This window comes from Pogona vitticeps, chromosome 1 (genome assembly GCF_051106095.1).
Source record: "Pogona vitticeps strain Pit_001003342236 chromosome 1, PviZW2.1, whole genome shotgun sequence".
NCBI classification, from domain to species: Eukaryota; Metazoa; Chordata; class Lepidosauria; order Squamata; family Agamidae; genus Pogona; species Pogona vitticeps.
Genome location: NC_135783.1, coordinates 33,720,748 through 33,739,876, shown reverse-complemented (window position 1 = coordinate 33,739,876; position 19,129 = coordinate 33,720,748). Strand labels below are relative to the sequence as shown.

General features: G+C 40.1%; 1 long non-coding RNA gene across 1 annotated transcript in view; it reads right to left on the bottom strand.

Moving 5' to 3' along the window:
- Window positions 1-7,854, bottom strand: part of LOC144585789 (uncharacterized) — a 45,496-nt gene extending 37,642 nt beyond the window's left edge. Inside the window, exon 1 of the long non-coding RNA XR_013540344.1 lies at window positions 460-7,854. This is a non-coding gene — a long non-coding RNA (uncharacterized LOC144585789). The remainder of the gene's footprint in view (window positions 1-459) is intronic.
- Window positions 7,855-19,129: the final 11,275 nt, after the last annotated feature.

The following is a 19,129-nucleotide window of genomic DNA, read 5'->3' as shown; positions in this document are numbered from 1 at the left end:
CTTTTCCAGATTCTGAATGCACCAACAGGTAGCAACACTTCTCCAGCAATTATAATGTTTGACGGCCTAAGGTAAATATGTGGGAGTTGAAAAAGGGCTCTTTTGCCTATTTGGCTTTATTACAACTGCTGGTGAATCACTGTCTGGAAATGCTTCAATTGAGAGAATTGGTTATATTGTCTGATTTCTCTCCACAAGCATTTTTCACAACCAATGGGTTGCTGGGATTTACCTCAGTTTGGATTGTTATTTTGATCAGAATAGATGCCATTCACTCCCAAGAGATTGTCCCTAGCCAGTCAGGAAAAATTAGTAGCAGATAATGTGGTCGAAAGTTTCACCAGATTTTTTGCAAACCAAATTTCTCTTAGGCTATCATTGCATAAATGTTTAGCTGGGATTTAGAGTGTGTCAGCATTACTCAGTTACAACTATCTGGTACATCTTTTGGAGTTATACCTTCCTTTTGTAGAATCTTGAGATCTGTAGTTTGGGGATGACTGTAGTTAAGGAGCCTTGTGGCTCGGTGGTTAAACTGTAGTACTGTGGTGGAGACTCTACTCACTGCCTCATTCGATCCTGGGCTCAAGAAGCTGGCTCAAGGTTGAATCAGCCTTTTGTCCTTCCGAGATCAGCAAACTGATTACCCAGCTACTGAATTCTAGCAGCTTTCTATACTATGCATTATAATGAAGAAGCAAACTCCCTTCCAATCCACCTATTTCACCTGTCCTGATGTTAGCAGTTGGGACAACAGGACAGATGCAATTCTATACAATTGTAATTGTATACCCAATTAAAATCCATAGTCTTAAAAAGCATGATCAATATCCCAATTAAAATGAAGGAGTCAACCCTATGTTCTGGGCCCATGCACACTGTATGCAGACACTGTATGCAGACACCCATTTTGTAAGAGTAGCTCTACAAGGGGATACTCTATGACAGTGGTTCTTAACCTTTGTCACTCGGATGTTTTTGAACTGCAACTCCCAGAAACCCCAGCCAGCACAATTGGTGGTGAAGGCTTCTGGGAGTTGCAGTCCAAAACTCCTGAGTAACCCAAGGTTAAGAACCAGTGCTCTATGACTTTGGAGGTACAGTAAATGCACTGGCTACAGTCAATATTTTGATCTTGCAGAAGCAGAAGAACATTCCGCATTGTTCTCTTCAGCCTTTGTGTATTGTCTCATGGAGAAGATTGCCAAAGCAGGAATTTTTAAAAAATAACCTAGTTGTGTACTTTGTCCCTCTCTTTAATGTGAGCCAAGAATATTGGTTGAACAGTGAAAATTTCTGCACCAATAAATTGAAAGGATTTCCTTCTACCTCAAAATGTCTAGCTAGCAGACCTGGAGTTTTCATGTTCTGTATCTTAAACTTGGTGAAACATTATGAGGAAAAATAAGCTATTAATGGCCCTTGCTGAGTCCAGGATTTGGGGGAGAATGCTAAAAGCACCTACTAAAGCCCCACCAAACTTGGAAGAGGCGGAACATACAAGATGAAAATGTTCTTATGCCTTGTCAAGCCAGGTGTTCAACTTTAAAGAGGGCAATCCTCTATTTTGAGGGCTCCATTCTTTCAATGGTTTTCAAACTTTGGAACTCCACATTCTTGGAAACAAGTCCCAGAAGCCACAGTCAGGATGGCCAATGGTCAGGAATATTGGGAGCTGAAGTCCCAAGCAAGTGGAAGGCCAAAGCCTGAGCATCATGACACTATTTGATGGGCTCTCTGATCCAGATCTCTTTGAATGATATACTATAAGAAGGTAATAAATAAGTTTCAGATTTGTCTATGCTTAGCACATAGACAAAAGAATGTATCAATATTGTGAGGGCAATAGGACCTCTATGCTTGGCCTTTATTTTGCCTAAATGGATGGGCAAACCTACACTGAGCTGTATTCGCAAAGGCTTTCACGGCCGGGATCTAATGGTTGTTGTGGGTTTTTCGGGCTTCTTGGCTGTGTTCTGAAGGTGGTTTTTCCTAACGTTTCGCCAGTCTCTGTGGCCGGCATCTTCAGAGGACAGCAAACACTGAGCTGTCCAGCTTTTTTACACTCCCAGTATTCATTGAGGAAAGAGCAAACTCCACAGGAAAAATCAAATACCGTGACCTAGTCTTGCACCTTTTAAAGTCACATCTGTGCTGGTCTTTCCAGGTGTTTTAGACTTTGATACCCATAGGTTCATATGAGAAGGGCAGTAGTTCATTTGTTTTGATTAGAGAAAGTCCCAGGGTCAATCGTTGGTGTCCCTGGTAGGGACAGGAAAGAGTTCCCTAGAGAGATTTCTAGAGAGGACCTACCAGTCAGTTTCAACAATACTAGGCTAGATAGAATCTAATTCAGTATAAGGCAGCTTCTATGGTCCTATGTTGTTAAACCCTAGCCAGTTCATCCAGTAGTCAAGGATTATGGAAATCAGAGAAATGCTTTGCCATCTTCTTCTTCTAGCCAGTATCATTTCATAAAGGGATAAGTTAGAAGGACCAGCTTCTATCTTTTAAAAAAAATTATGTAGGACTATGTGAACATAGTGCAGTCTTCTCTAGGGCCTTTGTGTAGTATATCTTGGAGAAGATTACCAAGACAAGGAATACGAAGTTCCCTAGAACAGGAAGCAAAGGGTTTATAATAAAGAAGCATCTTGCTTCCTTCATCAGTTAAAAGATATCCGGGGTTTATCCACCAAGGCCAGAATTTTAATCTATTAATTGCAATAATGAATGATACATTTATTAATAATCAAATTATGCCACCATAATGTGGAGGACTAGTATAAGTTTCAATTGCATTGTGGCCCGTTTCTGCTCATGCTTGCTCAGGTTGCAGTGTTCAAGGATAGTTCCATTTCAGTCTGTACAATGGAAGCAACAGCACAAAGATGAAGAAATAATCACATTTGTACCACGTTCTTTTGTGACAGAGCACATCTTTTAAGAGCTTCCAGTGAGCATAGCATTTCATCTAGGAATGTGCACTGACTTGGACATACATGTACATCCAAAATGAATCAGGGCTATTTCTATGTGTCCAGAGGAATGCATAAAGAGCTTGGTGGTCATAAGAGCAAATCAGCACCATCCATAGATCTCTCATTTAAATCTAGAATGCATGTGCTATTATTACACATAGCAAGAGAAAGAAAGAAAAGCCAAGGAAGATGTTCATTTGTCATCTAGAGCAGTGGTCCCCAACCTTGGGCCTCCAGATATTCTTGGACTTCAACTCCCAGAAATCCTGGCCAGCAGAGGTGGTGGTGAAGGCTTCTGGGAGTTGTAGTCCAAGAACATCTGGAGGCCCAAGGTTGGGGACCACTGATCTAGAGTACACAGAGGGTATCATCTTTGCCTTGGAGATTAACCTTCCTTGCCTTTCCTGCTACAAAGTCATTGATTAAATCATCAAATCTTGTGCTCAAAGCACCACTGATTTAAAGTCCAGAGAGAATCAGGAAGAGGAGACAGAGAAAGGACTGAAAGTGTAGATAATTCCTCCCACATTGTTGTTTTTAGAAGAAATCAAAGAGGATCGTGCTCATAACCTTTTCAAATCTATTCCCTCCCTTCCTTATGGCTTCCTTAGAAAGAGTGGAATTTTTTTCTGGTGGCTAGAAAAAAGAACTTTAAGAAAACAATAAATGAAAGAGTGGTCTGCTTTGAAGACTGCTGCTGGGTGGAAACCTTTCTGTTTTGTTTTCATGGTTCAATCAGTGACTGGCCTTGCTATTTTCAGGAATTAGTTTTTAAACTAAGAACCAGAAACACACAAATGTTATCATCCAGATGAAGACTGGATAAGACTGTCCCCAGAAGACCACAGGGTGGATGAGGCACCAGTCTATGCCCTCTTGTTTTGGTACAGACTGGGTAGAAATATCATTGCACACCTGTATTTTTGTCCAATACTTTTTCTATCTCTCATTCTACAAAATACAGCTAGTTGGGAAAGGAAGCGAAAGCTTTAGTCATAATGCCTACATTCTCATTTAGAAAGATTAAAAGATGCAGACGTAATTACTTCCCAGACAGATTCAAAGAAATATAATTCATTTGTAATTTTTAAATTATGTGGGGGTCCAGTTTTCCAGGACAGGTGCTTAGAAGTGTACATTTTAAATATACAGCCAAAATTGGGTTTTGGCTTGCTCAGGAAGAAATCCATGTACTTTTCAGTTCATTGTCTGAAGAAGGATGAAGTGGCTTCATAGTAAAGATGAAACAAGATAGTATAGTAAAACCATACAGCAGGGTGGGGGGGGGCAGAAGAGAGGAGGAAGAAGTTAAAAAAATTGCAGACATTACAATAAAATAATAGTTTCCTAGATGGATTCAGCAGATTATTAAAGATGGAGATGCCATGTTGACTAAGTAAGCTGTTTCTGCTCAAGGAACTTTCTTTGCTTTCGGAAGATCGGTATGGGGGTTGGCGATTGAACTGGTCATTCTATGTAACAGCATTGGGCACTGGTCCCCCAGTTCATTTTGGAGGCCATTCCAGGGAATGTATTGCTATAGAACCAGAAGTGCTTTGTGCCTCACCTAATTTGATTTGCTTCCTGAATCCAAACTGATTTGTAACCTTCCTATTGACTTACATAATAAAACCAAAGCAGCTATAGCTTCTTTGGTTTTGCCCTAATGAACATGCTATTTGGAGACAAGAGATTGAAGACGAGTGTAAACTTGCCAGATCTGAGACAAATGTCTTCTGGAGTTTGCACCTTTAAATTCTGCTTTTACAAAAAGGTTGAAAGAATGCATGCCTCCATCCAATTCAATCTGTTCTCCAGAAACCAATCAATTTGTAAATTTACTTCATTTCCCTCTGGCCATTCTGCTTTAATCTGTACTTCATACAAATCAGTCTGAATCAAGCCAATTCAGTCAGTAATTCCAGATTTGTGCACAGCCCTACTACAGTTATTTCCTGGGCTGCTGAATGTCGACTGAAACCACAGTCTGACTAGTTTAGAAGAAGCCAGCTGGCAAGAAATCTACTTTCTAGATTCCTTCAACTGAGAGCTCAGCTGGGATGGTTTATTCATAAATTACAGAAACTTCAGTTGTGCAGCAAATGGAAGAAAACTCATTGTGTGAATGCCACACAAGCAACCAGGCTATAGTAGATAAAGAAATGACACGAGATTCCACAGACTTCCATATGAATAGAAACATGTCTAAGAACTTCCTGTCTTCAAGTGGAGGAAGACCCATAATGATAAGACTAAAAATAAAATAAATGTTCAATCTTTCTCTGAGGAGTGATGATGGTGAAGAAATCTCCAGTGCAACTGCATCTCCTCAGACCTTGAAAGTGCAGTAAAGTCACACTAGAGTACTCCCATTGAATCAGTGGGGATTTGGTGAGTCAACTCTTCCATAAGTTCCAAGGACTAAATGGGTCTACTCAAAATTCGCTCAAAATGAGTGGATAACCAAAGCTGGTACTGTAATTTTATTTTCAATCCTTTGTTTTACAAAGGTCTGCTTTAGTGTTTTAATGTGCTGGTTTCTACTGTTCTTACCAGTGTGGCCAAGTCTCAGAGCTCCAGCTGACGTTTCAAGTACTTCTCTAGGTCTCCAGGTAAGGAAACAAATTTCAGGGCATGTGGCACTGCAGGAGGAGAGAGTTTGAAAGCTTGGGCACTTCTAGGAAATAGTTTACTTCATTTTGTCTCCTTCATCTGCAGTGTATGAAAGTGCCTCCATGTTGACCTTAAGTACACTTGCACACATCAAAGTCACCTCTAAAACTTCTGTACTGAAGTCTAGATACTATCTGGTTCTACAATAAATGTATTTCTTGGAAGAATAAACCTATTTATGTTTGCTTTTACTTTTCCATGAGCAACTTGAATGACTACGCTTAATTCATGGTCACAAGCTTATCTTACTACTCTAGTGCGTGCTGCTAACATAATTACTAAAGATGGGCATCATGAGGTTCACGATGGTTCTTGGTTATTCACGAACCACCATGAACTTTCATGAATGTTCCCAATGAAATGAACCATTTTGTAGTTTGTGTGATTTGGGATCAGGAGTGGTAGAACGCACACACCCTGTGCGTGTTAGAGGTGCCAAAAGCACAGTGAGTCTTCAGCTGACTGACATCCCTTCACCTTCAAGTTTGGCAAACACTGGGTTTGGGACAACAAGCCCAAAAACAAAATGAGTGAATAACCAATGCTGGTAAAAGTTTGGTGTTTCATTTCATTCTGGACAGGGATAATTTCCCCCAAATGAACCAGAAATGAGCCATGAAGCTGCCCAAATTGTGGGCTTTTTGTTTGTTTGTTTGTTTCTAGGTTTGTTTTGTGCACATCTCTACAAATGAGCAGAAGTTCCCACAGGTTAGTCATTTGAAACTAGGCAGGTTGTGGAGCACCAGAACCACAACTCATGAGCTTTGTTTTTGTATTAGCTCCAGCAGCAATGGAACAAAGCCTGGGGAAAAATTCCCCAACAAAGCTTTGTCTTCCCCACCTTTGGCTTCATGTTTTCACCTTGAAATCGAAGGGAAAAGAACATAGCTGGTTGGGTAACCCAAATTATCACTGCTGCTTGCCCATGTTGTGCTGAAGAGGCTCCAGGTGCTTGCAGACAGAGTTTATCCAGAATCACAGTGTGGATTTTGAGCTCATACATCCACCACTGACATGGTATTCTCCCTCAGACAGTTGCAGGAGAAATGTAGGAAACAACAACAGCCATTCTTTGTGGACTTCATAGATCTTACAAAGGTCTTTGATTTGGTTAGCAGGGAGGGCCTTCTCAGCCACACTAGATGCTGTTCCAAGACCACTATTCAGAGCACGTTACCATAGTCTCTCGAGACTGAAGGATGTCTACTGGACAATAATTAACATTTTCATAATTATAAATTATTATAATCCTTTCTGCTCCATGTTTAAGCAACAGGATACTAGCGAGAACGTTTAATTCAAATGCTTCAACATAGATTTTTATAAGCATCAGGTTTCCAGTCTATACATATCCATAGCTTCTGTACTTCTCTTTCCTGGTAGCAGACACAACCTCACAAACCTCCATTTAAATTAATGTATAAGTAGCTGTCTAATATATGTAGGAACATTTATGGATATGCAATCTCTACCTATATTTAGGAAAGCAGGGGAAAGAATGTAATGGATAGTAGAATAATATGCAGAGCCCCATGTAACGGCTGCCACAAGCCTCTATCTCTGGCAAGCCTTATTCATACTGAATAACCATTCTGCTCAAAAATCATTTGCACAACCCAGTCTAAAGTACATTGTATGTATAGAGTGCCAAGACTGTAGGCACAGAACACAGGGATTGTGGAAACTGGCACATCCAATGGGATTCATTAACTGTTTGAAGCCCAAAACAAATAGCCATGTATTTGGATTCATGATCTTTTAGTTTAGTTTAGTTTGAATTTGCAGAGTTTCAAGATAAAATGATGCCATTTCTTCACTTTGAGAGATTCAGATTTGAAAATGGAGCTGCTTGCCCAATTGGTGTGAATAAGATATAATATGGACAAAGCACACCAAAGTGAAAAAGAGAGAGAAAAGAAGGAAGGTTTGAAATTGTTAGCTGCAGGGACCTAACAGAAACCAAATCATACAACATGGCTCGGGTTGGGCAAGAAAGACAATGCACTCAGGCAAACATGAAGAAAGGAACTCGGGCACATGGGATGAGAGAGGACATCTGACTCAGGATAACACATCCCACATAGTGATTGTCTGTCCCTTTATTTCTGCCATACGTCTGTTGCTGGTTGCTCAGGACAGCATTTAAAGGAATTCAAAGCAATTTAGAACAAATACTTCCTTTTAGTTTTTTTGCCTGTCCATGTACAAGAGTGCAACAGGATACTAGTGAGAACATTTAATTGCCTGTCCATGTACAAGAGTGCAACAGGATACTAGCGAGAACACTGCCTAGAGTGGTTGTTTCAACCAGATGGGCGGGATAAATAAATAAATAAAGTCTGGAATTCCCTTGTCAGCCGTTGTCATGAGATAATCCAAGACACAGCTGACACATAGAGAAGGAGGTCCGCTTAAGTCTCAGGGGCAGTTCTGATTATCATAATCATTGTATTTATATAGAGACCATGCTTTCTAGATTAAAGGAAGAAAGGTCCTTGCTCTGAGGAACAAAATGTGACACTGGGGAGTGGAGTTACTGTTAAACAGCGAATGGAGTTTAATCACTGGAGTCCTGAATCACGTGGGGAACCTGCATTAAGCTTTGCTGACTTCTGGATGCAAGGCTGACTGGACAGGGAAAGACCATCCCAAAGACTTGGAGAGGGGGACAATGTTTGCTTAGAGATGAACTTGGAGTAAGGGGGGGGTGTCTTCTACTAAATATGCTAATTAGGAGTTTTGGACCAGTCAGGACCTCAGTGAGCTTTGCTTGAGCCCTGACAATGACAGAAGGCCACTGAGGTTTTAGAAGGTCACTGTTTATTGAGAGTTGACAAGAATACATCATGATGCAGTATAGCAAAAGAGAGGGCACGGATATCTTCATATGCTTGGGGGTCCCTGGGGCCAGCTGAGCATTGTCCCTTCTGGAGAGGGGAGTTGCCCAGTTCCTCTCACAGCCAAAAAGCTACCACAACCCAAAGAGTTATTATAGCCTGGTGTCCCTCCATTGAAACTGGCAAGGAAGAATGGAAGGCATTCGCCACATTTCCCCAAGGCAGAGAAATTGTTATGTGCTGAAGGGCACAAATTCCTTCTCTGATTAGGTCTGCATGCTATTGCCTTGATACGAGCCCTTAAACGGTTTAGGACCTCGATACCTGACAGAACACCTCCTCCCAACAAGATCTGCCTGGCCCATACAATCTTCCCAGGCTGGGCAGTTGACAGTACTGAGCCTGAGAAAGGCCTGGAAAGAGACAACCAGAAACTGGGACTTCTAGGTAGTCACTCCTCAGCTTTGGAACAGCTTCCCACCCAAAATATGCCTGGCCCCTTTACTGGGAATTTTTAAGTAACTGTTAAAAATGCAGCTTTTTCCATCAGGCCTTCCCGGACCTTACAATATCTTAATTACAACACCTTAATACAGTGATTGGTCCCAACATTTATACTATCAGTCCTGCTGTCTTGCTCTATATTATTTTGTTTTATATTACTTTAATTGTTATTTTTAAATTGTTGGTTGTTTTATCTTTATTTTGATTTTATACTATTATTATTTATTGTTTGAAACTGTAAATGTTTAATCTGTAAACCACCCAGAATGGCCAGATGGGTGGTATAGAAACTAAATGAATGAATGAATGAATGAATGAATGAATGTATGAATGAATGAATGAATGAATGAATGAATGAATGAATGAATGAATGAATGAATGAATGAATGAATGAATGAATGAATGAATGAATATGATAAGCTGCTCTCCAAAGCATAGGATTTCAGACATGCACTTTCTTTCTATCCTCAAGGATCCCAACAAGCTAGAACCATGACATCCATGAAGTGGTGTATATATAGAAAATGTCCAGTCTGATGCAGGTGGTGGCCAGTCTTCCTCTTCAGACTCATCAGCCTTTGCAAATGGGAAGCCAACAGGAATGAAAGTAATGAGAAGGAAGGGTGCTCTCCTCTCTCCATTATGAGTATACACTTATAGATAATGCTTGAAAAAAACAACACATGGCATGTGGGTGGATGGATGGATGCTCTAGAGCTTTCCAGCATGGAATTCTAAAACCACAACAAATAATAAATCTAATGATTCTGTAGAATGGAGCTGCGGCAGTCAATCTGGTACCATATCACATTGTTAAAACTGTAGAGTTTAGGCAGTCAAAGTACCAGAGAAGTGATTAAATTTTAGGTGGGGTAGCGTTGTTTTCCGTTCAACCAGCACCTTCAAGCACTTGCAGTATGGGCAGAACTTGTAAGCTGTGATGGTCTGTCTACAGAATGTTTCATACTTTGTTGTCAGAGAAGGCAGCTTTTGATCAGAAGGAAGTGATTCATCCATGTTCGTTTTGAAGAGGAATGTATCAATGCTGACCTTTCGAGGTTTGGGGAGTGATTAAAACAATGCATTCCATCTGCTGATTTTTCTTTTATCATGCCTCTTTTCTGTATACAAGTACTGAATTCTTATTCATATGCAATAACAAGCCACATCCCTTGAGGGTTGTCTTCATTTGAAATGGTCCATGTAGATGATGAGAGTCACAGGATTCTTTCCAGGTCCTGAGATATGTTCAGGAGGGCTTTTATTCCCACAGATGTCAAGAGAAAGAACAAGAAAGAGCAAGCTAGGTCAGGTCATGTAAGCAATAGGCTAGGAAACTGTTGGGGGGGGGCAGGAGGGATAAAGTAGCTCCATGATCACTGCCAAAAGGACGAGGGAATATAATTGCAGCCACAAATGTTAGACGTGTTGAATAAAACAACAACAACATCCCATATTGACATCCAGATGTTGGAAAATGACTTGTCCTGGTTAACAAAAATATTCCCTGTGCTCTCAGATCTTCCTTCCTTATTTTGATTGCAAGTTGGAAATACATTCTTTCCCACTACTGTCCTCTGATCACATTACTAAAACATTTTTTCAATGCTAAACTTGCTAAACTCTTTTCCTATAAGGAAAGAAGTAGAAAGCATACCCGCAACTATTTATAGTGCTGTCACTGTTTGTTACTGGAAGCTTATATCTGTTTATGGAATGGAAGCAGCACTGTACCGTGAGGTCTTGTAATACAGGCATTCCTTCAGGCATCTGGTGACTACATGGAAGCCTTCTCTATCATCACTGTCGTAGAGGTTGTTCCAGTCTCTATCCTTGGCTTGAAATCGTCCAAAAGCATCTTTCTGATACAACTCATGTCCCTCAAGTCAAGATACACCATAACCATCACCAAGTAAGGTATTTTGGCCACTGAGGCAGAAAAAAATGACAAGTATCTCTGCTGCATCACATGAACTAAAAATCAACAATTATGTATGTATGTATGTATGTATGTATGTATGTATGTATGTATGTATGTATGTATGTATGTATGTATGTATGTATGTATGTATGTATGTATGTATGTATGTATGTATGTATGTATGTATGTATGTATGTATGTATGTACGTATTTTTCGCTCCATAAGACGCACCTTTCCATAAGACGCACCAATTTTTTAGGAGAAGAAAACAGGAAAATATAATCTGTTTTCTTTGCTCCATAAGACGCACAGACTTTCCACCCCCCTTTTTTGTGGGAAAAAAGTGCGTCTTATGGTGCGAAAAATACGGTAGGTATGTATGTATGTATGTATGTATGTATGTATGTATGTATGTATGTATGTATGTATGTATGTATGTATGTATGTATGTATGTATGTATGTATGTATGTATGTATGTATGTATGTAAAAAGAATGAAAATGTATTAAAGCATTATTAATATAATAATAATTAGTATATTTATCCCTTATTATAATTAATATAATCATTACATTTACTAGAGCAACTGAGGAAAGTGGAAGCTGAAATGTTTTGCTGGAATAGTTTGGTATTCTTATGAATATATGTTTTTAGTGATTAACTGGTATCCTTCACGGATCCAGAAAAATCTTGACTAAGGTGCTGTTCAGTTCTCTTTCACTGAAATCCTGTTGTTTATCATAGTAAGCTGCAACTAGAGTAGGCCTATTGTTTGGTGAGGAATGCAGAGCATTTTCTGCAGGACTGCTCCCATGCACTCCCCTGAACTAACATAGAGCTTTCTAGTGTGGATCCGTTCAAGGCCAGGGCTCTGTTAGTGGGAACAAGGGGCTGAGGCAGAATGGTCCACCTGTTTTTCAGGTTATGGAGGGTCATAATTTAGCAAAGACTGAGCAGGTTCTAGAAATAAGTATCACTACTATGTCTTGCCATCATGTGTGAACTGATTTTAGTAATATGCTTGTTGTTATTGTTATGTGTTGTCACATCACCTCCAACTCATGGTAACCCTATGAAGGAGTCATCTCCAAAATGTCATTTTCTCAAGAGCCCTACTCAGTTCTTGTAGACCCAAGCTTCTGGCTTCCTTTTGGGTTCAGTCCATCTTGTCTTCCTCTTTTCCTGCTGATTTCTATCTTTCCCAGCATTATTGTCTTTTCCAGAGAACCCTGACTTTTCATGATGCACCCAAAGTAGGACAGGCTTTCTCTTTTTGCCTCCAGAGAAAGTTCAGGCTTGATTTAATCTAGGACCGACTTGTTCTTTTTTCTGGCAGTCCAGGCTATCTGCAAAGCTCTCCTCCAACTTTCTCAGTTAATTTTCCTAGCTGTCCAGCTTTCACACCCATACATGGTGTCAGAAAGGCAAGAGGGTAGCTGATCTTGGTCTTGGTCTCAAATGATACCAATGGTACAGAGTATGAATTCCATTACTTGATGCTTTGGAATCTGTCCTTAGTGAATCCAAAGGTGTGAGTTCTTTTTGCCCATTCAGGCATTTGGGCAAGATTTTCTTATAATAGTAATAATAAAAAAATAACATGAAACATCATCCCAGTGCTTATAGATTCTAATCGTAAATTGTGGATATGAAATCCCTCTGGATTCGAACAAATATTAGCATTGCCTCTGATCTTATCAACGTTTACCTTCCTCTTAACGCCTCCAATGTATACTTCAGCTAAGCAAAACTCATGCTTGCGCTGACATTGGTTCCAATATTTACCCCACTGGGTAATTTTTTACTTGTTGTAACATGATCCACTTCAGACTTTCACAAGTCATAGTATCGATGGTGGGAAGCAGCCTGTTATTTCGTGGGCCAAGCTATTAAACAGAGAAATGGGGAGGGAAGCCAACAGCAGTGCCCCCAGGAAGCTTTCTACAACATAGCACTAAATGGAGAACTTGGAAAGAGTGAGCTATAGATAACTAGTAATCACTTGTACTTAATTCTTCTTTCTAGTGATGAGTGTATAATTATGTTACATTATAACTGTAACTTCATGTTGCATTGCATCACTCCTTTTTTGTGTAACCGTTTGTAACTTTTCTAAACAAAAAGTAGGGAAGCGGGAGGGGAGAAGGGAGGAGGGAAAGCGTGTTGAGCCATAGGAATAAAATATGATCCAAAGGGAGCATTATTTTGAGGACCAGCATGTGTTTGTTTGCTGTTTTATTTCTTTTTTATTTATTTATTCAAATATTTTGTGAATTCATAGTGGATTCTAACAAAGCCATTGCTCACCTCTAGATTTTTTTTATTTTAATTCTGTGCCTGGTTTCGTTGCCTTTACAATTCTAAGAATAGGGAAGGGAACTTATGAAGGGTTTGAGTGCTGACTCAGTAACTCATTCTGCTGAATGAAAAGCATCTGATTTTGAATGAGGATGAGCTTAATGAAATACCTATGAACTATATTCTCTCTAAGCTGTGCACATGCATATGTGTGCAGAGCTCCAATGGGGCCTCCCATTTAGTACTGGTTTCCACTAGAACCCTGCATGACTATACATGCAGGGGTTTGGTTCCCACACAGCAGGACCAAAATTAAATGGAGCTTTGCCCATGTCCTTGGGAATGACCCAAAATTCAAGGCACTAAATCCATCCAACATTTGGTGGTCTCTCTATATATATAGGAAATATTAATTTCATTACTTTTGAGAAAACAAGATTTGTTACTTTTTAAAAATAAGTACAATAGAAACTAACTATGTGGAAATGGGGGATAAACAAGATAATTTTTAAAACATAATTTTCCAAACTCTGATTTAATAGACATATATACTAATTGTTGGTGCCTTAAGCTAAAACCTAATCCTAAGAAAGGCAATCTCTGCACTCCCATTTCGGTATATTCTTATTGTCTTCTTTCATGCCTATAATGGCTGAATAGCTCAATGGTTTAAGTATCTGGTTGCAGAGCCAGAGACTGGGGGTTCAATTCCCGACTGTGCCTCCTGGAAGAAGAGCCAGCCTGTGTGACCTCGGGCAAGCTGCATAGTCCCAGGGCACCTCCAGAAGAAAGGAATAGCAAACCACTCCTGCGTATTCTCTATGCAGAAAAACCTGAAAAGGGTCACTGTAAGTCAAAATTGACTTGATAGCACACAATTATTCCTTGATACCTGAACTGCATGATTGTGACCCTAAACAATGAGATACGTGCAGGCCAAGCCAATTAAAATTAAAAGTCGATTTTGCAATATCCAGATTAATAGGGGAAGAATCTAAAATTCACTAAAGCAGTCTGCTGACCTCTTGGCACTTGTATACAGTCAGGCACAAAGCAGCTTTCCCCAGTCTTGGATTAGAACATCTCTCGTACAAGCTACTGATCATGCTAACTTGGGATGGTAGGAATTGCTGTCAAAACCCTGAGAGCTAACAGTCAGAAAGGATGTCCCGAAACTGTACATTAGAGATTGTGCAGAACCCAGTCCAAGCAGTTACTCAGTGTTCAAGGAATCAGCAAGTAATTGAGCATTTTCATGGAAATCACAGCAAGTATAAAGCCCTACATGCTCCTACCTATATCTTGGTACATACATGGCAACCTGCACCTCTTCAGATATTACTGAACTACAACACCCATCAAGCCTGATTATTGGCTATGCATTATCGGGTTTGGAGTCCAACAGTATCAGAGAGGTGAGAGGTCACATAATCTTACTATAGGACGTAAATTGGACAATCCCATTCTTTCTGTCCTAAGAGTATCTCTTAGGGCAGGGCTGGCTATAGTATCGCTCATGGACTGCATGCCAAGGGCATTTGGGAGGAGGGGCAGGCTCCCATAGAACCCCTTAAATACTCTTACTGCAAAATTTCATACAAGTAGGGAAGATCTATACTTCTTTCCAAGCTATTTGCTTTGTTTTAATGGAAAATCTTTGTGCTTAATTGAGAACACAAAGAGCAAATGAGCCTAACTTCATACTGTATTTTTAATGTGATATGTAGCTTTGCTCTTAAGAAGCATCAGGAAATTGGTGTGTTTTGGATATGATTTGGCTGAATTATTGGAAATGCTGCAGTAATCAAACCCACTCACCCTCATTTAGGGGCACTGTTTTTCCATATAATTTTTTTTTGGCAGATTTCTTCCATTTGTAAGAAACAGCTACTGCTTAATTTTAGACAGTCTGGTTATATCATCAGCATTAAATACACACACACATATATACACACATTAAAAACCTAAAAACCTAAAAAGAAGTTTAAAATGCTTTTTCAAAAAAAAAAAACAACTCTAAAAGTTCTGGGATTTCTCAAGCTAAAGAAAAGGTGCCATTTTTTCCAAGGCTCCTTTTTTTACTTACCACTCTCTTTGGAAAAGTGAAATGTACACATATATACATTTTAATATTACTGTGTGTATATATAGCTTCTTTGTTGCATGTAATGCAATGGATTCGAACCAGCAAGACCAGTTGGTGATGTTTTACTCACACACCAGAATCCTGTTGGTTAGCTGGATTGGCATAAGTACAACAGTATGAACTGTTGTGGCTCTGGCTGCCAGTATAACAACAACAACAACAACAACAACAACAACAACAACAACAACAACAACAACAACAACAACAACAACAACAGTATGAACTGCTGTGGCTAATTGCTGCATCACTCATATGAATTGAAGCCCCCCCCCCAGGAAGGGTTCCCCAAGGCACCTAGAAACACCAAAATGCAGAGAAGTTTCCTCTCCACTACAATCTCTCCAAGTTTGGCAAAGACTGGGTTTCCCCAAGATACGTAGCTGTTAAAGGGCTTTTTTTGGGGGGGGGGAGACTCTTTGCGGATGTATAACATGGATGTCTAAAAACCAATCTTCACCAAACTTGCAGGGATTCTATAGGAGAGTCAGTAGAACTTTTCTATTATTTTGGTGTCTCTAGGTGCCTGAGGGAATTTTCCTGGAGACCTTCCTTATGGGTATATAATTCGGATGTCTGAAACCCAAACTTCACCAAAATTGCAGGGCTTGTAGAAAAGAGTCAAGGGAAGCTCCCCTGTAAATTTAGTATCTTTAGGTGCTTGGGGGCATTTTATAGAGTTTTAAAGCAAAAAAATGAATTTGTTGATTGATCAGTAAAAAAAATCATATATTCGTAATTTGTGATTCATTGATGTTGATGAATCACGAATCAATCACAATTTTTGTGATTTGTGCCCATTTCTACAAATATTTGTTCCCTCAGCTTGGAAATATCTAGTTACAAATAACTGGTTGCTTTTAATTAATTAATTTTAATTTTGATTAATTCCTTCCCTCACACTCAAAGGGTTATAACTAGGTTACACTGCTACTGTAACTTAATTAGGGATGATCTTACACATTTTAGCAATTTCAGCTGTAACTTTTCACATTGCTTTTATAGTTCACTGACTGGTAAAGATGGCATGCCGTATGGCTGAAACACTCATTTGTACACTCATTTATGGCAACAGAGTGGATGGAAGGCATGGTTATTTTGCACCACAGGCCAGAGCCTGAGAATTAGTGCAGGGAAAGCACCCCAGAGGGAGACCACAGCTGTGATACAAGAATATCTGCAAGCCAGATCTGATGGCCTTAGAAATGGATCTCAACAGATGGGACACATTGACATCTGAGCGTTCAGCCTGGAGGCAGGCAGTGCAGCATGGCCTTTCCCAATTTGAAGAGACCCTTGTCCAATATGCTGAGGCAAAGAGGCAGTCCCAAAACCAGCTAAATCAGGGAGCTAGACAGGAGACAGATTGTATTTGTCCTCAGTGTGGAAAGGATTGTCATTCTCGAATTGGTCTTCTCAGCCACATTAGACGCTGTTCCAAGACCTCTATTCAGAGCACATTACCATAGTCTCTTGAGACTGAAAGATGTCTACTAATAGCAAATATTTGCTTACTTTTGAGAAAAGCTACATTAAAAATTGTAACTATAGCAGTAATTGACTACTTCTATGGGGTTTGGAACTATATGTATATGTAATTAGATTGAATTTTAAAGATAAGCAAAAATAAAGTGTGCTGGGTGTACGGCTGATTATTTTCAAGGCTACATGGATGCCTTAGTATTTTTCTTTGTAGACAGTCTCCATCCCAAGACCCCAACTGCCACAACTGTATCAACCTCACATCCCTTTCCTGCGCTACTTGACAGTATAAATGCAGAAGTAGGAGATACCTTTATTAGACTACTGGAAAAATCAAGTAGATCGCAAGCTTTCGATAAGAACATATTTCATCTTCCTCGGGCAGTTTCAAAAGTTTTTTGGCATGGTTGTTGTAGTACATGCCAGGTAAGCATTCTTGAGCAGCATGCAAACAGCTTGTGGGGTAGGTGAGTGGAAATTCCCCCTCACATAACATCAAAAGGCATCTTAGAATCTGTGTCCCATTTCTTCAAACAAAGAGTTGCCAGGCAGTCTGCATCTCCCTCCCCACTACAGCAGTTGTAGGCTTCTAGATGGCAGAGAAGCCTTGGTACAGGACTTCTATTGTAAGATTTTCAGGCTGTCAGGCTGAAGTCTCAGGACGTTGCTGGACTCCCCCCAGTCTCCAGACAGGGGAACATATTTTAAGATGAGCAGCACTGGAAGACGATGAGAAACTTTTTCTTTGGTGTGTGAAGTGGCTATATGGCTTGATTGCCTACCAGTGATAAAGCGGTAAATTTCAAAGTGAAGGTGCTCATCATGACACTCCCCACCCTCAGGAGAGTCCAAAAATGCAGTGAGCTGGATCAGTTAATATCAACAAATAAAGAGTGGGTCTTCTGAGCTTTAAATTGTTCATTCAATAGGAAACAACCCTTTGAGATTTTGCATGACATGGTGGATAGCTTGCCACAACATGCTGGACACCCATTTTTCTTCCAGTACTATGAGGATTGAAACTAAGCTCAGAGAGAACAGAGAGGCTGGACAGGGGTGGAGGACGATGCCGTAGTTCCTTCACACAGACAATCCCACGGTTTTGACCCTGCCAGTCCTGTCTCCACTATACTACTGGCATCTGAACAAACTCATTTTCAGCTGTGTCCAGGACTTTATGGCTCAATATGAAGATCTTTGTACAGTATATATATTGCAGATATACAATATTGCCATGCCAAAAAGCCAGGAATGCAGGGATAGATAAAACTGATGGTGGAATGACCCATTGTGCCATTAGGAGGAAGGCAGGGAGTGGGACACCAAGATCATGACTTGTGTGCCTTCTTATTATAAAAATACAAAATCTCCTTGTGAGCTGATAGCAGCAGTGAAAGGTTTGGAAAAACTTCCCCCATCTCATGTGTTATATTGGTAAGGCTGCATGGGACGCAAGCCCTAGTAGGAATAACAGCAACCACTGCAGTTGCTGCACCTATTTTGTCACCAGCCGGTTTGCCGTGAAACTTAACACATGTACCCAAGTTCCAGATTGGCATATTGATAGGCTTTATCTAGATTTAAGGCCCCAGATAAATAAAATATATGAGATGGCAGGAGGGCAGGAACAAGATTGATTGTTTTGTGCATAGTCCTGTCATCTGGTTTTTTAAACATGATTTTTAAGGCCCCAAAGTGAGGAATTCCATAAGCCCCTGGGGCAAGTCCTTTTGCTATTTAGTAGCTCATGATAAGGCTACTTGTAAGGGATTCTCTCTAGAATACAAATCCAGTCTGTCCTCTCTTATGAGGCTACATGGAACCGTATCCTGATATTTGCACCCGTTCATTCCAGTTTTTAATGTAACTAAAGACTGTGGCTATGTCCTTTTGTAATTTTCTCTTCTTGGACTAAACATTCCCATTTCCTCCAATATATATCCTCAAAAATTTTAAATCCTTTATCTTCTTTGTCATTCTCAGAATTCTTTCCAGTTTGTTCAATATGAAATGAAGTGCAGCAGGCAAAAACAACAAAAGGTGCGAGACCACCTTAGGGCCTAACAGATTTATTATACCCTGAGCTTTCATGGATAGCAACCCACTCTATCTGATTAATGAAACACTATGCAGAATTTCAGATACATAAGAAGTACACATGGTTCAGTCCTATCTACTTGGACAGCAGTGATGCTCCAGAGTTTGTAGCCAGATTGTTTCCCAGCCCTACCTGGAGTACCCCTCATACTCTCTGGTGGTCTCTCCTCCAAATAGTAACCAAGTCGGACC